The 27,043-nt window shown below is 45.7% G+C and overlaps 1 long non-coding RNA gene across 1 annotated transcript in view; it reads right to left on the bottom strand.

The window, feature by feature from the left end:
• The window catches only part of LOC140106409 (uncharacterized), a 97,683-nt gene extending 71,845 nt beyond the window's left edge, over positions 1-25,838 (bottom strand). The window contains exon 1 of the long non-coding RNA XR_011850781.1: positions 25,575-25,838. This is a non-coding gene — a long non-coding RNA (uncharacterized lncRNA). The remainder of the gene's footprint in view (positions 1-25,574) is intronic.
• Positions 25,839-27,043: the final 1,205 nt, after the last annotated feature.

Genomic DNA, 27,043 nt, shown 5'->3' with positions numbered 1-27,043 from the left:
CCCTGGTCAGGTAGTAGCTACAGCTTCAATTACACAATAGCCCAAGTAAGTGGCGTAACTAGGCGAAGCTGAGCACCATGAAAACTTCTGCATGGGGTCCCCCTTCCCAAAATAAAAATACTAAAAAATAATAGAAATAATAATAAAAAAAATGGAAATATAGGCATTTGAAATGTGCCCCCCTCCAGCCTGTCAGCTGAAGTCAGAATATAGAAGAAGCTGCAGGAGACTTTCACTTTGCATCTAGGCATCTAGACCCTTCTTGAAGCTCTCTGCTGTCCCTGCTGTGACCAGCGCCTGAGCTCAGGTATTCCACAGATTGACAGTTCTGGTGATTAAACCTCGATTCCTCCAGACTGAGACAGTGCCTTTTGATTTGATATTTTGGTAAAAGTTACTGCTTATTTATAAAAAAACTTGAATTGGAAAAACGACAAAAAAAGTTATTTTGTACATTTGTAGGCAATCCTATATCCGAAATCACATAGCAGACCCAATCCTGGACATACCACTATCATGCACTGGTAGCATGTACTGGTGGCATACATACATAATGTACTGGGGAGAGTCTAAGTGGTGAATAAAATATAACTTTTTTGCTTCTCTCAAGCAAAATGGATCTTCAGGCTCAAGACAGTGACACCACAAGGCCTTAATGAGCAATTAAGTTTTGCCTGTTTCCTCTGATCCCCTTACTTCAATACTCAGCCATAACCCCTTCTTGACCCGGTTTCGATTCTTTTTTTCGGTCCTCTGACTTCGCCTACTCTGACAGCCCTTTTAGGCCCAATCACCAGCCAAAATCTCTCATACTACTTGGTATCCGTATACCTTTTGCTTATGTGTTATTTATCTCTAACACCAAGTATTCGGTTCCCTTTTTTTCTGCACTATCTAGACAGAGTATCCTCTGGCGTAGGGATTGGCGATATTTCCAAGAATCCCACCCCCAGGCCCGCCCGGCCTATTTACCTACAATAGGGAACGGATTTAGCAGGTACGACTAATATTCACATATCACATCTGCATCCGTCAACCCTAGCGCCCAGTATCTGCCAGCTGGACACGCGCGACACTTTATTACGCGCACGCGCGACAGATGTCTCTGAACATCGCGAGATCAGGCATCTCCTCCAGGCATGCGCACTTGACAGATCGACGCGCCGGCACCTGGAGGAAGCAGTGCACATACACATGGGCGGGCCTTGAAGGTAAGCGCCTTCCGGTTTATTCCCTTAAATACTCCAACACATAATCACTCCTGAGCAGGGCCGGATTAAGGTTGGTGGGGGCCCCTGGGCGCAAAATCTGGTGGAGGCCCCCACTGATTGTAGCGTGCACACACGTCCTCCTGCTCACTATCCACTATCCCCGCAGTAACACCGCTACATACAGCCGCCTCACCCCCAGTAACACAGCTACATACAGCCGCCTCACCCCCAGTAACACAGCTACATACAGCCGCCTCACCCCCAGTAACACAGCTACATACAGCCGCCTCACCCCCAGTAACACAGCTACATACAGCTGCCTCACCCCCAGTAACACAGCTACATACAGCTGCCTCACCCCCAGTAACACAGCTACATACAGCTGCCTCACCCCCAGTAACACAGCTACATACAGCCCTCCCGCCCCCAGTAACACAGCTACATACAGCCGCCTCATCCCCAGTAACACCGCTACATACAGCCACCTCATCCCCAGTAACACAGCTACATACAGCCGCCTCACCCCCAGTAACACAGCTACATACAGCTGCCTCACCCCCAGTAACACAGCTACATACAGCTGCCTCATCCCCAGTAACACAGCTACATACAGCCGCCTCATCCCCAGTAACACAGCCACATACAGCCGCCTCATCCCCCAGTAACACAGCTACATACAGCCGCCTCATCCCCCAGTAACACAGCTACATACAGCCGCCTCATCCCCAGTAAAACAGCTACATATAGCCGCCTCATCCCCAGTAACACAGCTACATACAGCCGCCTCATCCCCAGTAACACAGCTACTTACAGCCGCCTCGCCCCCAGTAACACCGCTACATACAGTCATCTCGCCCCCAGTAACACAGCTACATACAGCCGCCTCGCCCCAGTAACACAGCTACATACAGCCGCCTCGCCCCAGTAACACAGCTACATATAGCCGCCTCATCCCCAGTAACACAGCTACATACAGCCGCCTCACCCCCAGTAACACAGCTACATACAGCCACCTCATCCCCAGTAACACAGCTACATACAGCTGCCTCATCCCCAGTAACACAGCTACATACAGCCGCCTCATCCCCAGTAACACAGCTACATACAGCCACCTCATCCCCAGTAACACAGCTACATACAGCTGCCTCACCCCCAGTAACACAGCTAAATACAGCCGCCTCGCCCCCAGTAACACAGCTACATACAGCCGCCTCATCCCCAGTAACACAGCTACTTACAGCCGCCTCGCCCCCCTGTAACACATCTTTATATCTACCTTCACTGCTACCAGATATGCAGTCCCATGTAACATACACCTCAGCCCGCACAGCAACACACACACACACACACACACACACACACACACACACATTCACTATATATAGCATATACATAGCATATATAAAAACACACATCATATATACATATATTTAAAGGTGCACCTATATATGTGCATATAAATTTATGCGTGTATAAATACAGTACAGACGGTCCCCTACTTAAGAACACTCGACTTACATACGACTCCTAGTTACAAACGGACCTCTGGATATTGGTAATTTATTGTACTTTAGTCCTAGGCTACAATGATCAGCTGTAACAGTTATCACAGGTGTCTGTAATGAAGCTTTATTGTTAATCCTGGTTCTTATGACAACCCAACATTTTTAAAATACAATTGTCACAGATTCCAAAAAAGTTCTGGCTGGGATTACAATGATAAAGTATACAGTTCCGACTTACATACAAACTCAACTTAAGAACAAACCTACAGACCCTATCTTGTATGTAACCCGGGGACTGCCTGTATATGCATCTATGCATATATCCACAGCATATACATATATGCACAGTAGATGCATATATACACAGTAGATGCATATATACACAGTAGATGCATATATACACAGTAGATGCATATATACACAGTATATACATATTTAGGGCTCATTCACACGGCCGTCTGGGGGGACGTACATGCGGCCGCAAATTTGCGGCCTCATATACGTCCCCATAGAGGGCAATGGCGGCCCGGCAGCGGTACAGTGCCACACATGTGTGGCACCAATCCGTGCCATACATTGCAGAAAGATAGAGCATGCTCTATCTTTTTGCGTGTGTGCGGCCGCTCAACGCTGTTTTCTATGAAGAGAGGAGGGATCACCTCCTCCTCCTCTCCAGCACATGGCGGTGCCCGCATGTTGGGCATACCTCGTGTGAATGTACCCATACACAGTAGATACACAGTATATACACATTTACACAGTATATACAGTAGATGCATACATACAAATACACACGCATTTACACAGTATATACACGTATATATAGTCGATGCATGCATACACATATACACACATTTACACAGTATATACACGTATATACAGTCGATGCATACATACACATATACACACATTTACACAGTATATACACGTATATACAGTCGATGCATACATACACATATACACACATTTACACAGTATATACACGTATATACAGTCGATGCATGCATACACATATACACACATTTACACATTATACACGTATATACAGTCGATGCATGCATACACATATACACACATTTACACATTTTACACGTATATACAGTCGATGCATACATACACATATACACACATTTACACATTATACACGTATATACAGTCGATGCATACATACACATATACACACATTTACACATTATACACGTATATACAGTCGATGCATACATACACATATACACACATTTACACATTATACACGTATATACAGTCGATGCATACATATACACACATTTACACAGTATATACACTTATATACAGTCGATGCATACATACACATATACACACATTTACACAGTATATACAGTAGATGCATATGTACCCAGTATATACACATATATATAGTAGATGCATATATACACAGTATATACACATATATTCAGTAGATGCATATATACACAGTATATACACATATATACAGTAGATGCATATGTACCCAGTATATACACATATATACAGTAGATGCATATATACACATTATATACACATATATACAGTAGATGCATATATACACATTATATACACATATATACAGTAGATGCATATATACACATAATATACATATATACAGTAAATGCATATATACACATAATATACATTATATATACACACAAATACATATTTATATACTTACCTTTAAGGGTTACTGGCCACAGCGTCAGGCGGGTGTTCGAGCCGGTGGGGGGTCTTGCAGGTGCTTGTTTGGCCGGGGGGGGGGGGGGGGGGGGGGCGCGGGTGCATTTTTCAGACGGGGGAAGCTGGGGAGGGCGGGTGCTCTTTCGGGCGAGGGGCGGCAGGGTTGCTTGTTCGGCGGAGGTGGGGCGGCAGTGTTCGCGCCGGTGCTTTTTCCAGCCGGGGGGGGGATGGGCGGACGGAGAGAATTGCGGAGGGCAGGTGCTTTTTCCAGCGGGGGGGGGGGGGGGGGGTTGGGGTTGTGACGGAGGGAGTTGCGGAGGGCGGGCGTTTTTTCCAGCGGGGGGGGGGGAAGGGGGTTGTGACGGAGGGAGTTGCGGAGGGCGTTTTTTGGGCGCGGGGCGGCGGGAGTACTAACATTGTAGCGCAGGTGGATGGGCAGGCGTGTTGGCGGTCGACTGTGCAGTGGGCGTGCAGCTCGGCCTTGCAGGGGGATGGACGGGGGGCGGTAGGCTCGGACATGGAGGCGGGTGGGGAGGAGGTGACCTATGCCGTGGAGGCGGGCAGTTGGAAGTCACCTGTGGCGGGGGGGCAGCCGGGCTTCAGGGAGGTGGCGGCAGAGGAGTTGAGCCGCGGGGGTGCAAACTGGTGGAGGCCCCCTGGGGGGGCAAGATGGTGGGGGCCCCGGGGCTAGAGCCCCGTGAGCCCCGTGAGCCCCGCCTATAATCCGGCCCTGCTCCTGAGGGACCCACTGGTTCACTCAAGACAGCGGATGCTCCTCACTGAAAGCACCGCCAACAGGATACACTCCCTCGGGATAAATACCTATTTCCCGGAAAGGAGACATCTTCTCACACAGCACCCTTGTTATTGTTCAAGGTAGGAGAAACTCTGCTTACTTTACACTTATGTTGATTGTCATATTGACTTATTGACATATTGACATATGTTCCTATAGAAAGTAATCTTACCCCCATTTCTGGTTTCTTTTAATTTTTTGTCAGGTGGCTGCGTTATACATGTCCCCTGATGAGCCTCAAGTAAGGCGAAACATGACATGTTGGGATTTCCACCTGATAACTCCATGAAATACACTTGTACATACCTTCCCTTAGACGTCTAGGCTTTTAACAGGGCCAGATTTACCAGGGATAGGTTCCTGTCGGGGTGGCAGCTTCATAGGGCTGCGGCTCCGAGGTTAGGTTGCACAGGGAATAATAGCTATCTGTCTCATCAGGGAATAATAGGGTCAGTACTGTACGATATCCGTATCTGTTCTTCTCTCTTGACAGTTGTATCCTTGTGCATACTCTATAACCTGCACTGTTCCTCCGTGACTTCGTTTGGACCACCGATTGGATTATCTACACCAACTCCAACCTGCATAGACAACACGAAAAGGTCTGGACGATGGTGCCCCACTTTTGGTCCTAGCACTACTTCTGGTGAGTCCGCACCGTTTAGAGATCAGTTCTACTTATGTAAAAATTACTGATAGACTGCTAACGGTTAGAAAGGACACCGGAAACTTAGACACATGACTTTTTAGGCAGTCATTTTTGTTATAGGAGTAACCGTAACTTATACCTTTGCACTATTTTTATTCATTTTTTTAGCATTGCTACATTAAAAGTTATATTTTATTCACCACTTAGACTCTCCCTTATACATAAAGGTGAAATTACGCAACAATATTTGACGATACTTTATAAATCTCACATAATGTACTGGTTGCATACGCAAATGAATGGAGGCATTTTAACAATTATGACATCTTTCTGTCAAGAGTTAGAGTTTAATAAACTCTCAGTGAGTGAGAGAGAGAAAACCCACTCAGCTTAAATGGATAGGCTTGTTAGTCTTTTGGGGATGCAATTTTCATCTGTAAGGGTTGCCTGACACATGGCACATATAACTCTACTATTCCATTAGTAGGGCTTATTCTTTTTCGCCTTTTTTTATTTGTATATAAATATATTCCTTTTTTTTCATATTTTTTATCTAACAATAGTTTTTAGTGTTTGCACTGCACGTTTCTGTATAAAATTTTTAAAATCTTTATAGTCTCCATTTTGAAAAGCATCGGGTGAAAACTTCCCCTCTAAGCCGTTCCCCCAGTTACAGAAGGCATCTGCAAAATGTTGTGAATTCAAAAGCAATACTGTGGATTCTTTTAGTGGACATAAATACTCTCAGCTTTATATTTTAGATATATGAAATCTGTTGCTGCAGGAGAATAGACAGTGTAAGACAACTGGCTTGAAGGATGAGCCTATTTACTGTTTATTGTGGGACAATAAGATAATAAGGAGATAGTAAGGAACCGCTCTATTTATTGCAATATTTACATAGAATGTGTCAGGAGACTGAAAGAACCTGATCTCCCGTTTACTAATATAGCATTCATTTCTAGGTTGAAGAAGGAAACCAATGCTGGGATAATTTATATTTGTGTCTTTCTTCTATGAAATTAAACAGTCTGGTGGGTCCATGCATCTCATGAATATCCAGTTACTATTGTTTGACTGGTGGCTTTGTTCTGCCACAATTTTCTTTCCTAAAGAGTGGAATCTATGTAGATTTGAGTGCTGCTAATATTTTGTATACTTGTATTCATTCTAATGTTAAATACATCTGTTGCAGGGTGAGCAAATTATGGAATTGCACATTGACATACAGGCTGAGCTTCTATTATATATAAAAGCATGTGCCGGCATAATATTCCAATAAATACTAGGATTTGTAGTTCACCAACATCAAGGCAACTAATCTAATTTAAAAAAGAATTCTAAAAGTTAATCCAACCTTCCCTTACATTTCAAAGCCAGCTTAACTAGACAAAGCATTGGATAATATACCACAGTAGATAATGTTATGAAAATATCACCGACAATGACTAAGGCCGATCACAATATAGGATTTCAAGGATATAATTAGGGAATTAGAGATGACATTTAGCATGTTTTTTTAATTTTTATTCAGGCTTTCTGGAAAACAAATATGTTCATAAAAAGAAAACCTCTGTGTTTATGTGGTTGTGGTGTAATGATTCAGCTTCCACCATTCAGTGTTTTGTGAGCAATAGCTAAAAATTTTACAAAACTTTTTTTGCATAGTTCCTAACCATCCAGGATTCAGCAGGACAGTCCCAGTCTCGCCATCCCGGGTGATTGGGAAATTGTCCCGCCTGTTCCTGGTCCTATACAGACATCTGCAGAGCAACCGAGGCATCAAGACTGAGAAGAGGTGGGATCAGCCTCCTGCTACCTCCATACATATCTGCTTCTATTTAGCAAATGTGAGTGAAGGTATGCCCTCCTCGTCATCTCAGAGCTGGAAGAGGAAGCAGGGCTGATGCGGTGGAAGGAGGAAAAGGTAAGTAAAGATTTTTTTTTGTTTAATACAGTTACATGGAGAGAGGACAGGGGCCACAATGCACGGGGGAGGGAGGACAGGGGGCCACAACGTGACAGGGATGGAGTTGACACCAATATTAACGGGGATGGAGGACAGGTGGCCAAAATATGAGGGGAGTAGAGGACAGAGAGCCACAATATGATGGGGGATGGAGGACAGAGAGCCACAATATGAGTGGGGATGAAGGGCAAAAGGCCAAAATATGAGGGGCATTGAGGAAAGAAGACCACAATATGGGGGGGGGGGGTGGAGGACAGAAGGCCACAATATGAGAGATGGATGGGGGACAGAGAGCTACAATATGAGGGTGGAATGGAGGACAGAAGTCCACAATATGAGGGTGGGATGGAGAACAGAAAGCTATGGCAATAGAAGTGTGTGGGGTCACAAAGGAGGGATAAAATAAAGAGGGGATATTATATGGGTCCATGGGGGGGTTGGCCACAAGAAGGGGGCTTATACTTAGCCATTAAGGTTATTGGTATACTATTCTTAAGGGTAGGACAGTAGACATGCAATGGGCGTGGTCTATGGAACAATGCCACGCATGCAGACCTTTTTCTCCACCAAAAGTTGGGAGGCATGCATTTGTCATTTTACTGTACATGGAAATATTTAGTAATTAAAAAGTCTGAGGACTTTAAGAAACTGGTTTCCCACATCATATTCGGGACTAGGTATCATTTCTGAGCATAGAATTTTGTGTAGGGTCCAAATATGTTGACAACTGAGTCTCCGGTAAATCAGGTAAAATAATGGACACCCCACCTAACCCCATTATGCTTCAATTCAACTTAGTGCAAGCTATAGCAAAAACATCCACCCAGCCCACATACTGGCACTCTAAGGATAAAAAGATTGAAAATTTTTCTTAATTTGAAAACGGGTGTCCAAGCCATGATGGATGCCCTCCATAGAATTTTTGAAGTGCTGATTAGGATTCTAATTTCGAGTGGTTTGAAACAGAATTGAAGATCTAAAACTAGAGTTTTTCTTCTTCTTTCCAACTAGATGGAGTTCTGACTGGCTTAAAATATACGGTACATTTTTTGGTGCAGAATTTGAAAGCAGATTTTTAAAATCTTCACTCGTGGGAGTTTTGGCACAAATATGCTTGAAAAAAGGTCACGAAGCAGAATAATCCAATAAAAAAAGTCCAATTGTATTTAGCTAGGATGCAGAATTACTGGTTGACGTGCTACCCATTGGTCGGATGCATGACGTTCAGCTCACTGACTTGGTCCTACCTGCTGGGTTTTCTTTTCGACATTGAAAAGCATAGCCCTATTTATCCAATAAATGGCTTTACCATTTCAACTTATCCACTGTATCTCATACATCCAACCAAAAGGTAGCAGGTCTACCTGGAGCCCTGTTTTTTTCTTTACCATTTCTAATTGAATTACAGGCGGTCCCCTACTTAAGGACACCCAACTTACAGACGACACCTAGTTAAAGATGGACCCCTCTGCCCACTGTGTTCTCTGGGGAGGCTCTCTGGATGCTTTACTTTAGTCCCAGACTGCAATGATCAGCTGTAAGATGTTTTTTATCAATTACAGCAAAAAATGTTCAAACTAAAATTGTCACTGGGGCAAAAAAAATTTTGTCTGGATCTACAATTATAAAATATACAGTTTCAACTTACATACAAATTCAACTTAAGAACCTATCTTGTATGTAACCTGGGGAGTGCCTGTAGTAGGAAGATCTCCAACCCAGGGCCAGACACTGCAACCATCCAACCAAGGCCGGCAGCAGTACTTGTTATACCCAGGCAAGTGCCAGGGTCCAGGGCTGCTGCGGGGGCCCACATAAGGCTGTTCATAAGGAATCCATGGGGGAGAGAGGGTCTGTATCTAATGAATCCATAGGGGGTCAGGGGGGCTTTATATTTAAAAAAAAACATCAGTGGGCTGTTTGGGATAATAAACTAGGGAACGGGAGACTGTTTTAATTTCTTAATTTTGAATGCTACCACATGAGTTCACTGCAAAGGGGCCAACTGAGGCTCTGTCGCCCAGGGGCCATATGAAACCTGGTCCCCGACCCTACATCCATCCATTCTTTATATACCTAATACCTCACAGCCACTCATTTGGGTCATCACTAGAGATGAGCGAACATACCTGTCCGAGCTTGATGCTCGTTCGAGCATTAGCGTACTCGAAACTGCTCGTTGCTCGGACGAATACTTCGCCCGCTCGAGAAAATGGCAGCTCCCGCCGTTTTGCTTTTTGGCGGCCAGAAACAGAGCCAATCACAAGCCAGGAGACTCTGCACTCCACCCAGCATGACGTGGTACCCTTACACGTCGATAGCAGTGGTTGGCTGGCCAGATCAGGTGACCCTGGGATAGACTAGCCGCTGCCCGCGCTGCTCGGATCATTCTGTGTCTGGATGCCGCTAGGGAGAGAGCTGCTGCTGGTCAGGGAAAGCGTTAGGGTGTTCTATTAGAATAGTGTTAGGCAGGAGTGATTCTACAAGAACCCAACAGCCCTTCTTAGGGCTACAATAACGTTATACTTTTTTTTTTTTTTGTTTGCTTGTGGCTGGGCTTGCTGGCACTAGTAGTGCAGCTAGTACCATATTGTGAGGAATTTGCAGGGGGACTTGCTACCGTTGTGTTTAGCTCTTAGTGACACACATATCCACCTCAAACACCAAAGTGGGAAAATTTATTAGGGGTTGGATTTCAATTAGGCACAGTCTGCCAGTTTCTTTTTATTTTACGTTTATTTTTTCATAACTTAGCGTCATCTCATCAGTGTGCTTTCATACTTGGCTAGAAAATAGCCAAAGGAGAATCCAAACGGCTTACTTACGCCTACAATAGCGTTATATATATTTTATTTCTGGTTGATCTGCTGGTGGCTGTCCTTGCTGCAGTGCATATACTAGCCAATTGTGAGGAATTTGGAGTGAGACTTGCGACCGCTGTGTTTAGCGCTTAGTGACGCACATATCCATCGCAAAGACCGAAGTGGGATAATTTATTAGGGGTTGGATTTCAATTAGGCACAGTCTGCCATTTCCTTTTTATTTTACGTTTATTTTTTCATAACTCAGCGTCATCTCATCTGGCATAGCAGTGTGCTTTCATACTTGGCTAGAAAATAGCCATAGCAATAGGATAGCATTGTTTGGTTTTTAAAACTAAAAAACACAAAAAAAAGTTAAAAAAAAAATTAAAGTTATATAACTTTCATTTTCAAAATGTTTAACCCGAGGGCTAGGGGTAGAGGACGAGGACGAGGGCGGGGACCTGGGCGTCCATCTACTGCAGGGGTCAGAGGCCGTGGTCCTGGGTGGGGTGAGACACCACCTGCTGATGAGGGAGCAGGGGAACGCCGCAGAGCTACACTCCCTAGATTCATCATGTCTCAAGTTACTGGGACTCGTGGTAGAGCACTGTTGAGGCCAGAACAGTGCGAACAGGTGATGTCGTGGATTGCCGACAATGCTTCGAGCAATTTGTCCACCAGTCAGTCTTCCACGCAGTCCACCCATGTCACCGAAATCGGCACTCCTCCAGCTCCTGCACCTCAGCCTCCTCCCCCCCCAGTCTGCCCCCTCCCAGGAAAATTTGGCATTTGAACCGGCATACTCTGAGGAACTGTTTTCTGGACCCTTCCCACAGTCACAAACCACTTGTCCGGTTGCTGCTGAGCAATTTTCCGATGCCCAGGTTTTCCACCAGTCGCAGTCTGTGGGTGATGATGACCTTCTTGACGTAGTGGAAGAAGTGTGTAAAGAGGTGTCCGACGATGAGGAGACACGGTTGTCAGACAGTGGTGAAGTTGTTGTCAGGGCAGGAAGTCCGAGGGGGGAGCAGACTGAGGGATCGGAGGATGATGAGGTGACAGACCAGAGCTGGGTTGATAGGCCGGGTGAACACAGTGCTTCTGAGACGGAGGAGAGTCCTATAGCAGAACAGGTTGGAAGAGGCAGTGGTGGGGCCAGACGGAGAGGCAGGGCCAGAGCAGGTGCATCAGCGCCAAATGTGTCACGTAGTGAAGCTCCCGTGGCGCGGGCTCGATTTTCAGAAGTCTGGAGGTTCTTTAAGGAAACACCGGATGACCGACGGACTGTGGTGTGCAACCTTTGCCAAACCAGGATCAGCAGGGGTTCCACCACTACTAGCTTAACTACCACCAGTATGCGCAGGCATATGAATGCTAAACACCCGAATCAGTGGCACCAAGCCCGTTCACCTCCGGCCGTGCACACCACTGCTCCTTCCCCTGTGTCAGCTGATAGTCAGCCCCCTGCCCAGGACCCTGGCACAAAAACCCCATCGTCGCCTCCACGATCCTCCACAGCATCCACCAGCGTTCAGCTCTCCATACCCCAGACGCTGGAGCGGAAAAGAAAATATAGTGCAACCCACCCGCACGCCCAAGCCCTTAATGTCCACATCTCCAGATTGCTTAGCCTGGAGATGCTGCCCTATAGGCTAGTAGAGACCGAGGCCTTTCGCAACCTCATGGCGGCGGTCGCCCCTCGGTATTCGGTCCCCAGCCGCCACTACTTTTCCCGATGTGCCGTCCCAGCCCTGCACCAGCACGTGTCAGACAACATCATCCGTGCCCTGACCAACGCCGTTTCTGACAAGGTCCACCTGACCACGGACACGTAGACGAGTGCTGCCGGGCAGGGCCACTATGTATCGCTGACGGCACATTGGGTTAACTTGGTGGAGGCTGGGACCGAGTCTGACCCTGGGGCTGGTCATATACTGCCGACGCCGAGGATTGCGGGGCCTACCTCGGTCCAGGTCTCAAAGGCCTACTATACCTCCTCCTCCTCCCACCCCTCCTCCACCTCCTCCTCCTCCGAATTACCATCCGTGGCCATGGCGCCATCAGTCGGTAGCTCTAGGCACAGCAGCAGTGCCGTCGCTAAGCGACAGCAGGCGGTGCTCAAACTGCTGAGCCTAGGCGATAAAAGGCACATCGCCCAAGAGCTATTACAGGGCATTCCACATCAAACTTTTTAACTTTGTCGCCACCCTGCTGTGTAATCCACAAAATATACTGGCAAACTTTTATCATTTACCGATATTATTTCAGCGCTTCTTGCGCATCTGTTTACATTCCCCTCACCCGCCATATCCTAAACTTATAAGAACGCTACTACACTTGATCTTATACAAAAGGTTCTTAGAAGTGCTGTTTGGGGAGTAGCCTAGAGACAGGGGCTTGGATTGGCGAAAGCTCGCCTGGCAGCGGAGCGCCAGCTCCATGCCAAGATCCAACTAACATAGTTTTAACTGCAGCACCTTTAATCTACTACTAGTTCACTGCCTCCATACATGGTCCCCTTATCAAACGAGCTGTGTCAGGCAGAATTTTGGGTTGTTTTCATGGCTTCCATGTTAACTTTGTCGCCACCCTGCTGTGTAATCCACAAAATATACTGGCAAACTTTTATCATGTACCGATATTATTTGAGCGCTTCTTGCTCACCTCCTTTGGTTCCTCTCTGCCACCCATTGGTTTGAAGCCTGAGTCCATTTAGGGTATGTCGCCATGCCACTCTCTAGCCTGCTGCCGCTGCCTCTGCATGCCGTCCCCTATAGTGTCAGGGTCAATTATTGGATGTTTTAGATGCTATCTAGCTTCATTCTGTCACTCTGTCATGGCCATGCTGTTGCCCATAATTTTGGCATAATGGTGCGATTAAGCAGCCTCAGAGGCATCCATGCATGCTGCCCCTGCTGTTTCCTGTCCATTTCCGTGGTGTTTCCATCCTTTTCTGAGGTTCCCAGGTGTTTGGCCAAGCTTCCCTGTGCAGAGCCTTGGTCCCCTTGAAAAATGCTCGAGTCTCCCATTGACTTCAATGGGGCTCGTTATTCGAGACGAGCACTCGAGCATCGGGAAAAGTTCGTCTCGAATAACGAGTACCCGAGCATTTTAGTGCTCGCTCATCTCTAGTCATCACTCCCACAGATTTAGTGGAAAGGTCATCGGTTTTGTGTATTTGGCAGCTCAAGTGTATCTCAAATATAACCTACAAAGGAAACTGGAAATCTTCTGTTTCTGGGATACTGTCCTTAAACTAGTTCTTTATTTCTGTATCTACTGGCAGGGAGAGAACTAGAGAATAAACCAATAGACTAAAATAAAATTCTTCCAAGAACGATCATGTAACACAGTACAAGCACAAGTCAGCAGGCAGTGTTCTGGCAGCGTTACACCCAGATCATGGAATCTAAGATTCTAGAAATCTTACAAGGAGGAGTGGCAGATTTCTCAGGTAGGGGTGTACTCCACCTGTGCCAATTAAGGATTATATATAAAGACCAAGACTAACCTCACGCCAAACTAGAGGAGGACCATCTGCTGGCACCGTCTACCAGCAACATGATTGCAAGAGGTGCAACATTTCTATTTGGTCTGGCATGGATACACGTCTCTTTAGCAGGTAAGACTTTATAAATGCTATTCATATAATTTTCTTTGCATTAATTTGTTAAAGTCTAGGAAACAATTGCGAAAATAAAATGGAGAGTGTATTATGGCTTGGCCAGGGGAAAGTGCAGACTTATGAAGTATGAGGTACCTTACAGTTTGTTTGTCGTCTTCATAACCCTTTACAAAAATAGATATCGAACTTACTTTGGATCACCAGTAGGGGCTGTAACTATAGGGGTAGTAGCCATAACAACTGCTGGGGGGCCTGTAGTATCAGGGGGCCCGGCCACCTGACCTGTCAAAAAAAAAAGGAGAATATGCACCATTATATACATTGGGGCACATTTACTTACCCCGTCCTGTGCGTTCGCAATCCAGAGTGTCCGACGCTCATGCACTGTGCCGCGATTCACTTACATTGTTTGCCCGATATCCTGCATGTGTTGCTTCCCTGTTCAGGTCCACAGGAGTTCACCAACTTCTTCCCGGTGCATGTAAGTGCTTGCGGCACAATTTTAAAGTTAAATTCTGTGCTCAGTCGGATTGTCCGACGGCCTGCCCCCCCAATTTCTGTTGCTTGAAAGCCGGCACCAATATCCGATTGGGTGCGACACAATCCCTGTCCCAGCGGCATGATCCTCGAAAATGTTGGAAAACCCGACAAAAATGCGGCCGTGGGACCCTTAGTAAATAAGCCCCATCATGCTGAACATTGTACAGTATAATACATATATAACAGTGCACACATTACTCAGACGAGTCAGCCAGCAGCTACTGGGCTGCATTAACTCAGATCTGGGGCCTCCGACAACCTGCTAGAATAAGACAACTGCCTGACAGTTACTACATATATGTGTGTGTATGAGTGTATAAATGTATGTGTGGTTGGGTGTGTATATATGCTTTATATGTTTATATATACTGTATCTATGAATATATAAAATGTATATACTTGTATGGACTCCTATATACAAGTACCTGTGTGTACATAACTATATAAATGTGTGTGATTGTAAATGTGTGTGTACAAATGTATATATTTTTTTTTAAGGGGAAGGGGACCCCATAGCAGACCTCGGCAGTCTTTCTTAGTAAATGCCCTGATCATCAGCCCCTTTTAAAGGAAACCTACCACCATGGGTCTACCTATTAAGGAAGATCGGGTGGTAGGTGCCTCTTAAGGGCTAGTCCTCACGTCCCCTGTATCTTTTTAAAACCTCTATTGTATTAATATGCAAATTTTCTAATGAGGCTACTGGGGCGTGGAGTAGCCGGAGCTGAGGGTACACAGCGCACACACTCCACGGTCCAGTAGCCTCAGGCAGCACCACTTGCAGCAAGATAGAGGGCAGCATCAGGAGCACAGACCTGAATCTTAAAAATATCTCTTCTAATTCAACATCCGCATGGGCGCGAGACACTACATGGAGAACTTACTAAAAAAAAAATAACCTAATATATTACTACTGGACGGGGAAGAGCCATTCTATACCTCGCCTCAAGCAGAAGAGTTTGTTTGGGTTCACCACTAGGTGGGCGTACTAGTGGGCCCCTGAGCTGTGTGGGCCCGAAGCCTCTGCTTGAGCAGTGCATAGCAGAAACCTGTAACTGTATGGGCACGTATTGGTATATAATGAATCTCTAGACCGCACTCACAACCTATTGGACGGACCCCCAGTGGGAAGTGTGCTCTGGTAATACCGTGTGCACACGTGTGCAAGGGGCACACGGTATTACCAGAGCACACTTCCCACTGGGGGTCCGTCCAATAGGTTGTGAGTGCGGTCTAGAGATTCATTATATACCAATACGTGCCCATACAGTTACAAGTTTCCTGCCATGCACTGCTCAAGCAGAGGCTTCGGGCCCACACAGCTCAGGGGCCCACTAGTACGCCCACCTAGTGGTGAACCCAAACAAACTCTTCTGCTTGAGGCGAGGTATAGAATGGCTCTTCCTTGGTAAATATAAAAGAACTAGATAAAAATGTGTACCATGCACTACTTAATGTTTTTACTCATCATGTGTTTATTGCATAAAATATCACTAACAATTATTCTGCATATCATAAAATGAATTATAAAATTGAACATAAAATCATATTGTTATGTGTGATATTAGTGGGACATCACCATAGATAGTATTGGGTAAGTAATATGAGATCTTGCTTTGTATTGTTATAGTATTGGAGTCAAATGGCACCTTTGGCAGAGTGCCTGGTTACAACCTGCGCCGCTACTATTGCAGCGTGTAAACACTAGTCTTAAGCAGACTGCTTAAAAACGGCCCAAAAACGGGTTCAAGACGCCACGTGTGCCGCCGGCCTGAGCATTCACCGAGTGCCATCTCTTGATAAATCTGCCCCTCTGTACGTATTGCTGTATTCTTTGCCCTGAGATATTACTGTACCGTTTACTTACTATCCCAAACATTTTCTTTCTACCAATTTTATATTCCAGAAAAATCGACTTATGAACCAGAAGCCGTTAAACAACCTTTTTTCAAGTCTGGATATATATTTGATAATGACGTTATTTTTACTGAAAAAAGTAAAGATTTGTTAAAATACAGTGCGGAGATAATGAAACCGTGCACCGCAAAGTCCTGCCGTTACTATACGCTTTGCCATGGAGTAAACCACAAGATCGTTTGCTTGTCTCTATGGCTTTGTAAGTATAAGTTTCCTTCATCACTTATGTTAAGATTCTTGAGAAATAAAACATTTTTAACCTCATTCCTGAAAAAGGTTTAATAGTAAAACTTTGCCTATTGCAAACTGAGGGCAACTGTCTTGAGCTTTCTGTTAGTGACCATAGGTTACATTCACACATTGTGATTTGTTTGCGTTTAAGGCCGGCGGCACACGTGGCGTTTTGAACCTGTTTTTGAGCAGTTTTTAAGTAGTCCGTTTTTTGAAAACGCATCCATTTTTTACTGGTTTTACCAATTATCTTATTTAAACGGGTCAAAAATGCATGCGTTTTTAACAGACTGCTTAAAAATGGCCCAAAACGCCACATGTGCCATCGGCCTAACGCATACATTTTTCTAACAGCAGAGGAGATTTGCCTAATAATATGGTTGTCAACATTGTTTACAAATGCATGTATTACCGTGATGTTAAGGCAATAGGTGGGACAATAGATGATGTCACAGCTTATCTCCTCCCCTTCCCTGTACAATGACCTCTATATAGATAACACTGACCCATCATTACATCACTACTGACAATAGATGATGTCACAGCTTATCTCCTCCCCCTCCCTGTACAATGACCTCTATATAGATAACACTGACCCATCATTACATCACTACTGACAATAGATGATGTCACAGCTTATCTTCTCCTCCTCCCTGTACAATGACCTCTATATAAATAACACTGACCCGTCATTACATCACTACTGACAATAGATGATGTCACAGCTTATCGCCTCCCCCTCCCTGTACAATGACCTCTATATAGATAACACTGACCCATCATTACATCACTACTGACAATAGATGATGTCACAGCTTATCTCCTTCTCCTCCCTGTACAATGACCTCTATATAGATAACACTGACCCATCATTACATCACTACTGACAATAGATGATGTCACAGCTTATCCCCTCCTCCCTGTACAATGACCTCTATATAGATAACACTGACCCATCATTACATCACTACTGACAATAGATGATGTCATAGCTAATATACCCCACCGTGAACAGAATTCAGGAAATATACAAAACCTGTTTGTGTCTAAGCCCCTGAGGCTGCTGTAAAGCACAGAATTTAATGCCGCTTACATGGCACATTCAGGATGGCTACCTGCATACTCATGAACAGAAAAAAAAAATGTGTATTTGGTTTTTGTATAGTTAATAAGAAAATGTTATAGATGATTGCAGTCACCTGTATCTACCTCCAGGAGGAGCACACTACAAGTTTTTATTTATTAAGCTCCCATGACCCCCAGGTGTAGATCAGTGTAATCTAGGATTTTGCACACACCTGTCCACAAAAAGTATGATTTTTTTTTTTTTTTTGGCAAATATGACGAGCAAAGATAATGTAGAGAGGACGGCACTCACCAAAATCCAGTAAAAAGGATCATTCTTCTTTATTGAACATACAAGGATACTCACAAAATATAGGACAGGCAAGGGAGGGAGTGAGGAGTGATGCTACAAAAAGGCAACGGCCGTTTCGCGCAGTCTGCGCTTCTTCCGGCCTCCGTGCATAGTGACTATACATTCACGAGGGGTATAAATATTATGTCAAACAACCAAATTATTCAAGACACCTGCGGTTCAAGAGGCGTATCTTACCTCACATTACATATTCCACCAATAGCACATCTCTAAAGGCTAAAACTCACCCAAGTGCGTGGGACTCAGCCAATCCTGTGGTGCAGTCATTCCCGTGTAGCGGCGCGCTTGGCGAGGCATCTCGTGCCTCCATCCGGAAGCTAGGCTGCCGTACCGCCCCTAGCACGCTCAGCTGTTTGGGATGCATCACGTGACTCCCTCTCCGCCCGCCGCGCCTCCCGATCACATGACGCGTTACCATAGATACAGGTGCGGCGTCATCACATCTATGGATTAGCGGTGAGAGCAGAGGGGGAGGAAGGCGAGCTAATACCACTGACCAGTAGGGTGATACGAAGCCTGTATAAGAACATTCTTGTTGGCATGGAAAGAGTGGACACAATTACAGGTGGTAAACTCAAGGCTGTGACCTATGCATACCCCATAATAATTAAAAACAAAAAGGTGATGAAAGCAATCGGTCATACACCTAAATAAGTCACTAAAATCACACAGTGTATCATTGTCTTATCATTTGGGAATATTATTACAGATATTATAAGAAGACTCCAAAGTCAATTTTGTCGTTGAGACCCACCGGTCCCATAGCGTTCGAGCGCAGAATCCACCTGCTTTCCGCTTGTAGCAGGAGGCGCTGTCTATCCCCTCCCTTGGCCGGGTTTTTAACCGCTTCTATGCCTGCGAACTTGAGCGTTCTAATGTCCCCTCCATGTTCTTCTCTAATATGTTGTATGAGACGTGGGGCCCCTATACCAGTTTCGATTGATCTGAGGTGTTCTTTCACTCTTAAATATAAATTCCTGATCGTCTTCCCGACATAGTATCTCTGGCAAGTACATTTCAAAACATATACCACGAAGGTGGTTTTACAGTTAATAAAACTTCTCACTCTGACTTTCAGACCTCCAAAATCTACCGTTTTTTCTCCTGAGTTATATGGGCAACACTTGCATCTTCCACATCTAAAATTCCCCGCTATTGGGTTTCTCTCCAACCATGAATTACTCTGTACCGATCTATAGGCACTACTGACCAATTCTGATCTGATAGTCCTTCCCCTTCTGAAACTCACCACTGGACCGCCTTCTGCTATTTTGGCTAGGTCCCTATCATTTTCTATCACGTGCCAGTTGTCTCTGAATGCTTTCTTTATAAAGTCGGCCATGGGGGAGAACTCAAAAGTAAAGGAAAATTTGTTCGGTTTCCTTTTTTTCCCCCTATCACTTTTTTTGGTGTTTCTCAATAGGTCCTGTTGTCTTTTCTCTCTAACTTTCTGATAGGCTTCATCCACCAATTTGGCAGGGTATCTCCTTCTGACAAATCTCTCCTTTAGCTCCCCTGCCTGTCTTACAAATCCCTCCTCGGTGTTGTTAATACGCCTAAGTCTGAGGAACTGCCCATACGGAATAGCCCGTTTAACATGCATAGGGTGATAACTGTCAAAGTGAAGGAGGGCGTTCGTAGCTGTCTTTTTCCTGTGTACTGAGGTGGTAATCCTCCCATCTTGTATTTCAACCAGTACGTCCAAGAACTCTAATGCTTTGTCACTTATTGTGTGTGTAAAGAGCATATTCATGTTATTCTCTTCATTGAGGGAGTCCACCATCTCCCTGAATTTATCTTTCGTGCCAGACCACAATATAAAGACATCATCCACGTACCTTCGATACATCTGGATGAACTTGGCATATGGGTTCTTTTCGCTATATATGTAGATGTTCTCAAAAACTGCAAGGAATATATTTGCGTATGTGCAGGAGACGGGAGTGCCCATCGCAGTCCCGTCCCTCTGCACAAACCAGTCTCCATCAAAAACAAATGCGTTGTGGGATAAGATGAAATATAAAGCCCCACAGACAAAGTTTGTGTAATCCTCTCCTTTCTCTGCTTTCTGGACCACATCTCAGACTGCCTGTACTCCTTCTTTGTGTGGTATTCTTGTGTATAAGCTTTCTACATCAATAGATGCTAAAAGCCACGTATCTTGCCAGGTTTGCTCACTCAGGGCGGACAGGAAATCGTTTGTGTCCTTAAGATACGAGGGGATGTCTTTCAGTATCGGTCTCAACAACCAATCGATATACTGTGACAGCGGCTCGGTAACCGAGCCAATGCCCGCCACAATCGGTCGGCCGGGGGGTCTCTCTAAGCTTTTATGGACTTTGGGCAAGAAATACCAATCTGGCTTCTTAGGGTACAGGGGTAACAATCTCTCCGCCGTTTTTTTGGATAAAATACCCTTTTCTACCTGTGTTCTCAGGAACGTTTTCAATTGTTCCCTATATTTGTATGTGGGGTCCCCATCTAGTTTACGGTATGTCCTTTCGTCGCCCAGTAATCTATTGGCTTCCATCCTATAATATGTACTGTCCATAATCACTATGTTGCCCCCTTTATCCGCTGGTTTTATTGTCAGCCCCTCGTTCTTCTTTAAGTCTTCTAATGCCCTACGCTCTTGTTCTGTCATATTCTGGCTCTCTTTTTTGTATATTAACGCATCTATGTCTTTCATTACTAGTTTCCGGAAGATGTCGATGGTGCCCCCTTGTTGCAGCTGAGGGTTGAACCTGGATCGATTGCCCCCCTTAAAGGGTTCTATTTCCCCCTCTGGTCTCATCTCCTCCTCATTAGCTAGAAATAATATACATTCTTTTTCCACCTCAGAAAGTTCCCCTGTCACAAAGAAGCCCAGTGGTCCTATCTCTAATGGGACTTCTGCCTCCTTGGTCTCCCCATCCTTGTCTCTTTTCTCTTTCTGGGCAAAATATTTTTTGAGATTCATTTTCCTCAACCCCTTAAATAAATCTATTTGAAATTCCACTTTATCAAAATGTTTAGAAAGACAAAAACTCAAACCCTTTTGTAATGCTGTAAGACAAACTTTATCCAAAACTGTATCAGTCAAGTTTATGACTTTAGTCATCTTTAGTCAACAATTGAAAACGTTCCTGAGAACACAGGTAGAAAAGGGTATTTTATCCAAAAAAACGGCGGAGAGATTGTTACCCCTGTACCCTAAGAAGCCAGATTGGTATTTCTTGCCCAAAGTCCATAAAAGCTTAGAGAGACCCCCCGGCCGACCGATTGTGGCGGGCATTGGCTCGGTTACCGAGCCGCTGTCACAGTATATCGATTGGTTGTTGAGACCGATACTGAAAGACATCCCCTCGTATCTTAAGGACACGAACGATTTCCTGTCCGCCCTGAGTGAGCAAACCTGGCAAGATACGTGGCTTTTAGCATCTATTGATGTAGAAAGCTTATACACAAGAATACCACACAAAGAAGGAGTACAGGCAGTCCGAGATGTGGTCCAGAAAGCAGAGAAAGGAGAGGATTACACAAACTTTGTCTGTGGGGCTTTATATTTCATCTTATCCCACAACGCATTTGTTTTTGATGGAGACTGGTTTGTGCAGAGGGACGGGACTGCGATGGGCACTCCCGTCTCCTGCACATACGCAAATATATTCCTTGCAGTTTTTGAGAACATCTACATATATAGCGAAAAGAACCCATATGCCAAGTTCATCCAGATGTATCGAAGGTACGTGGATGATGTCTTTATATTGTGGTCTGGCACGAAAGATAAATTCAGGGAGATGGTGGACTCCCTCAATGAAGAGAATAACATGAATATGCTCTTTACACACACAATAAGTGACAAAGCATTAGAGTTCTTGGACGTACTGGTTGAAATACAAGATGGGAGGATTACCACCTCAGTACACAGGAAAAAGACAGCTACGAACGCCCTCCTTCACTTTGACAGTTATCACCCTATGCATGTTAAACGGGCTATTCCGTATGGGCAGTTCCTCAGACTTAGGCGTATTAACAACACCGAGGAGGGATTTGTAAGACAGGCAGGGGAGCTAAAGGAGAGATTTGTCAGAAGGAGATACCCTGCCAAATTGGTGGATGAAGCCTATCAGAAAGTTAGAGAGAAAAGACAACAGGACCTATTGAGAAACACCAAAAAAAGTGATAGGGGGAAAAAAAGGAAACCGAACAAATTTTCCTTTACTTTTGAGTTCTCCCCCATGGCCGACTTTATAAAGAAAGCATTCAGAGACAACTGGCACGTGATAGAAAATGATAGGGACCTAGCCAAAATAGCAGAAGGCGGTCCAGTGGTGAGTTTCAGAAGGGGAAGGACTATCAGATCAGAATTGGTCAGTAGTGCCTATAGATCGGTACAGAGTAATTCATGGTTGGAGAGAAACCCAATAGCGGGGAATTTTAGATGTGGAAGATGCAAGTGTTGCCCATATAACTCAGGAGAAAAAACGGTAGATTTTGGAGGTCTGAAAGTCAGAGTGAGAAGTTTTATTAACTGTAAAACCACCTTCGTGGTATATGTTTTGAAATGTACTTGCCAGAGATACTATGTCGGGAAGACGATCAGGAATTTATATTTAAGAGTGAAAGAACACCTCAGATCAATCGAAACTGGTATAGGGGCCCCACGTCTCATACAACATATTAGAGAAGAACATGGAGGGGACATTAGAACGCTCAAGTTCGCAGGCATAGAAGCGGTTAAAAACCCGGCCAAGGGAGGGGATAGACAGCGCCTCCTGCTACAAGCGGAAAGCAGGTGGATTCTGCGCTCGAACGCTATGGGACCGGTGGGTCTCAACGACAAAATTGACTTTGGAGTCTTCTTATAATATCTGTAATAATATTCCCAAATGATAAGACAATGATACACTGTGTGATTTTAGTGACTTATTTAGGTGTATGACCGATTGCTTTCATCACCTTTTTGTTTTTAATTATTATGGGGTATGCATAGGTCACAGCCTTGAGTTTACCACCTGTAATTGTGTCCACTCTTTCCATGCCAACAAGAATGTTCTTATACAGGCTTCGTATCACCCTACTGGTCAGTGGTATTAGCTCGCCTTCCTCCCCCTCTGCTCTCACCGCTAATCCATAGATGTGATGACGCCGCACCTGTATCTATGGTAACGCGTCATGTGATCGGGAGGCGCGGCGGGCGGAGAGGGAGTCACGTGATGCATCCCAAACAGCTGAGCGTGCTAGGGGCGGTACGGCAGCCTAGCTTCCGGATGGAGGCACGAGATGCCTCGCCAAGCGCGCCGCTACACGGGAATGACTGCACCACAGGATTGGCTGAGTCCCACGCACTTGGGTGAGTTTTAGCCTTTAGAGATGTGCTATTGGTGGAATATGTAATGTGAGGTAAGATACGCCTCTTGAACCGCAGGTGTCTTGAATAATTTGGTTGTTTGACATAATATTTATACCCCTCGTGAATGTATAGTCACTATGCACGGAGGCCGGAAGAAGCGCAGACTGCGCGAAACGGCCGTTGCCTTTTTGTAGCATCACTCCTCACTCCCTCCCTTGCCTGTCCTATATTTTGTGAGTATCCTTGTATGTTCAATAAAGAAGAATGATCCTTTTTACTGGATTTTGGTGAGTGCCGTCCTCTCTACATTATCTTTGCTCGTCATATTTGCCAATACACGCCTATAGGATATAGAGCACCACTGCTTCATTGGGACTCACAGTGCCTGATTCAGACTCCTGTTCCTGCAATATACTATGTGGATATGTCAAATTGCTGATTAGTGTGTGGTAGTGCCGTGATCATTTTTTCCTGCCTTTCGTTTTTGTGGCTTTTTTTTTTTTTTGTTTCTTTTAACAATTTTGAGTTTTAGTAAATACTTTTAACTTTTCTTATAACAATTCATTGTGCAGTTCTCAGTTAGGCTACATTCACATGATGTACCGTAGTACGGCGGGCATATATTGGCGCTGTGGAGAGGAGCAGGGGATGAGCCCCTCTCCATAGGAATATACAGCGCACGTGTGCTGCACCGTACCGCTCCCGTACAGGGCTGTGAGCCCATAGAAGTGTATGGGGGACGTATATACGCCGAATATACGTCGGCCCTATATACACTCCCCATACGTTTGTGTGAATGTAGCCTTACATGACCAGCTAGGTGTTAGGCCGGCGCCACACAGGGCGCTTTGTCTGCGCTTGCAAACGCAAACAAAGTCGCGCCCACCGGGGCGGGCCTCGGCTCGATCGCATCGGCGTTTCTATGGAAACGCCTGCGATCGGGAACGAGCCGCCGGTGTTTTGGGTGAATTTAACGCGAAACACCGGCGGCTCGTTCACGATCGCAGGCGTTTCCATAGAAACGCCGATGCGATCGGGCCGACTTTGTCTGCGTTTGCAAGCGCAGATAAAGCGCCCTGTGTGGCGCCGGCCTTAGGCCGCGCTCACACGTACCGCTAGGTGTCCGTTCATAACCCGACGCTAGTGCACAGGGGGAGGTCCTTGGCCCGAACACACATGCGTTTCCAGAGAAACGCATGCGATCGGCTTATCCATCGCATGCGTTTCCCTGCAAACGCATGTGCATTTGAGCTGAGGACCTCCCACTGTGCGCGTTATGAACGGACACCTAGCAGTACGTGTGACCGCGGCCTTACTAGACAGGACTCACTGCGTATACCTGCGATGCCAGACTATGTAGTGACATCACACTATGGCAGGGGACATGGTGACACATTGGGGGACATTTACTTACAGTGTCGGTGTCTGCATTGGCTTTGTTACCGACCTGCTCTCGGTAAGAAGACACACATTTAGTATTGTAGAGCTGTGCAGAGACATTTCTGGCGCCGAGACTATTTTCTGTCCCTGGGACAAAATCTGTCCCGAGCACCAGAAATGTGTCCAACAGTCCCTGCTAGACCAGTTTTCTTTTGGTCTACTTTCCGTCAGTTTACACCGCCCAAAAAGTGCTGCGACACATAGTAATTGTGTCTGAGTCTCCACTCCGCCAAAGCCACGCCCCTTTTCGGAGAAGAGTCGGAGCAGACGGAAAAAGGCATTTTTTCTGTCCCCGACAGCTAATAAATAGGTCGGAGAGCAGAACATGTGGTGAGAGCGCCACAAAACTGGCGGAAATGCCATAGTAAATGTCCCCCAATATATAACAGAGGAACAGCACTTTCTGGAGAGGAGATGAAACTTACCTGGATAGAGGGTCTTCTGAGTAGCCACGTGGTGGTCCGTGACTCTGGTGTGGACTCCATGGGCAAGTAGAGACCAGTTCATGGCAGCAAGATAAGAAATTAATAGTCAATAGGACAAGGAAGTCGGATCTGATCAGAACCAAGTTGAAAGGATCCAAGGAAAATGGAAGAAGTTTGTAATCCAAGAGAGGTCCAACACAGAATACTAACTCTAAAACTACCAGGCCGAATGATCAGACAAGAAGCAGTGTGGGGGAGGGGTCCTTAATTACCTTGGTGCTTAGGACGTAAAGAGTTAAGGGCTGTAATCAGGAAATACATTGGGCCAGATTTTTCAAAAGTGCAGTTTGCCTTCCAGAGGATACCCAAATATCCAAAAACATCACTTAGATATCCGCCCTCAGGGCGCATTCACACGATGCGTTGTGTTTTTTGATGCATTTGACGCATTCCAAAGGCTTCAGCCGTGATTACATGCTACGGTTACATTGTGTTTTAGCAGATGCAGTGGAAACGCAATGTAACCTTAGCATGCGATCAAGGCTGAAGCCTTTGGAAAAAAAACCTATTGTGTGAATGCGCCCTCAGAATACATGTTACTATACATTTTGCTGCTTTAAGGGCGCTGTCCCACGTTGCGTTCGCAAACGCAGACGCATTCAAAACCGCGCCCACCGGGGCGGTCCGCGGTCCGATCGCATCGGCGTTTCTATGGAAACGCCTGCGATCGGGAACGCAAAACACCGGCGGCTCGTACCCGATCGCAGGCGTTTCCATAGAAACGCCGATGCGATCGGACCGCGGACCGCCCCGGTGGGCGCGGTTTTGAATGCGCCTGCGTTTGCGAACGCAACGTGGGACAGCGCCCTCAGGGCGCTGTCACACAGGACGTTTTGACTGTGTTCGCAAACGCAGACCAAACGGCACCCATCGGGGCGGGCCGAATCAGCGGCTCATTCCCGATCGAAGGCGTTTCCATAGAAACACGGATGCCATCGGGCCTTGGCCCGTCCCGGTGCAGTTTGATCTTCATTTGCAAAACGCAATGTGGGACAGTGCCCTAAGGCTGGTGCCACATGTACCACTTTGTCTGCGTTTGCAAATGCAGACAAAGCCGCGCCCACCAAGGCGGGCCACGGCCCGATCGCATCAGCGTTTCTATGGGAACGCCTGCGATCGGGAACGAGCCATCGGTGTTTTGCATTAAATTAACCCAAAACACCGGCGGCTCATTCCCGATTGCAGGCTTTACCATAGAAACGCCAATGCGATCGGTCTGCGGCCCGCCCCAGTGGGTGCGCCTTTGTCTCCGTTTGCGTTTTCAAACGCAGACAAAACGTCACGTGTGACACCAGCTTAAGGGTGATACCACACATGGCGTTTTGAACTCATTTTTGGTCCGTTTTTAAGCAGTCCGTTAAAAAAAGCATGCATTAAAAAACGCTTCCGTTTTTTAAAAACGCATCCAT

Source organism: Engystomops pustulosus, chromosome 11 (assembly GCF_040894005.1).
Source record: "Engystomops pustulosus chromosome 11, aEngPut4.maternal, whole genome shotgun sequence".
Taxonomy (NCBI): domain Eukaryota; kingdom Metazoa; phylum Chordata; class Amphibia; order Anura; family Leptodactylidae; genus Engystomops; species Engystomops pustulosus.
Note: the sequence above shows the minus strand (reverse complement) of the source record. Positions and strands in the feature narration are given on the sequence as shown.